We start from the raw sequence: 1,950 nt of genomic DNA on the forward strand, positions 1-1,950 counted from the left end.
TATATATCCGAGTCTGACATCGCTCAAATTTAATTATGTTGTAAAATTCAGGGATTCTAGCAAATGAAATTTTAGAGGAAAAAGATTAATAAATCTCTTCTACTGAACACAAAATTTCTATTATTTAAAATTTTCAAGTAATTTATTAACAATCCTAATTGTAATATCGATAATAAAAAGTAATAATACTAATTTTTTCTTATCATAAACATAATTTAAATATTTTAAAAATAATTTTCTATTTTTTTTCTATAATAATCAGCCTATAAACAGAATCTTCGTTATCTTAAAAGAATTACGTAACAAACATTTTCATCACGAATTTATATTTATTGCATTGATCCGTAGTGCGTGGATATTTCCATATATGGATTAAACATAATGTATCAAAAGCGTCTTTATTCTTCTGGTCATAGCTGAATAAACACATTTTGTTTTCCATAAAATGAAATAAAATATCTAAAAGAATGAAATAAAATCCCTGATGTAAGCGACGATATAATTCTCAATAACTAAATGAAATAATCTCAATTTAGATGGAATTTTATTATTTTCTCCACCTCAAAAAAAAAATTAAATGAATAAATGAATATTGAATATAAATAGTGAAGTTGTAACAAATCAATTTATGCCAAAGTATGTTTAAAAGGAACAAAAAAATAAAGATTATTTAAATTTTGAATAAAAATAGACGAGACATGAATGTAGTGCGTACGTTAATTTTAGGAATTAAGTTAAGAATATAGTATATTTCCTCCAATTTGAAAGTAAAAGTTACGTATCTTACTGATGCACGTTAAATCTCTCGAGTCGCAAAGTCCTCCATTTTCCCAATGCAAATCAAAACCTCTGGGGGTACTGATCCAGGACTTCCCTTGTCTTCTGGATTGGTTCAAAATTACAAGGCTACGGAGTTGAGCATTAGTAGCTGTAAACCCAAAATTGGGTCAGCTGTTCAACGACGGTTATAAAATAAAATGAAAAGAAAATATCACATTTTAACATATTCTGATATCATATCGCATTTTAACTATATTAACTTCATCTAATTATAATACAAAATAGCCTAATTTTAGTTAATTATTAAGAGAGATTATTATTTAGTTAATTATTATTACATTACTATGATCTTTTTCGAAAAAAAGCTAGCTTTTTTAAGAAAATTTTAGTAATTGATGTTTTAGTTGGTTGGTGTCGTTTCCTTAGGCAGGGTGTGATTGTTCTTGTTTTTCAGTGGCGTCATCTATGGACAAGAATTCGACTTCTGCCACACAATACGTCGCACCTGTTTATAGGACGGACCCATTCATACATCCATTCATTCATCCACAGATCGTAATTTTCACCTGAATCAGAGAACGATCGATCTCCAATCCAGTACCCCCAGAGGTATTGATTTGTTATGGGAACATAGAGGACTTTTGCGACTCGACAGATTTAACGTGCAAAAGTCACTTTTCTACAGGGGAGTCTTCAGCCGGCGGGGTTCGAATACACGAACTGTCGGACATGGGCCCAGCACCCTACCAACCAGGCTATCCCGGCCCGATGCTTTAGTAATTGCTGTAATTGATGTTTCACAGAGTTATTGTAACATAACCAATAGCAAAATTGTGTCTTCTAATCGTGTTATATCGCAGTGCTTCGAAACTTTGATTAATAAGTTCTTCAACATGACAATACTTTACATGAGGGTATTTTCATTTCCGACATAAATTTAAGTCATAATTTTAATGATGGATTTGTGGTGATTTCTTTCCACTTGAATTAGATTGCTCACATTTGAGTTATACCGTTTCCTACAATATAGTGCAGCGCAAATATATGTCCTTTTCTTATTTGTGTTATATCACGTTTATATGATTTCAGACATATTCGTTTCAATTACTCTAGTTCCAGCATATATATATATATATATATTTATATATATATGAGTATTGAATAAACACT

Source organism: Parasteatoda tepidariorum, chromosome 10, assembly GCF_043381705.1.
Source record: "Parasteatoda tepidariorum isolate YZ-2023 chromosome 10, CAS_Ptep_4.0, whole genome shotgun sequence".
NCBI classification, from domain to species: domain Eukaryota; kingdom Metazoa; phylum Arthropoda; class Arachnida; order Araneae; family Theridiidae; genus Parasteatoda; species Parasteatoda tepidariorum.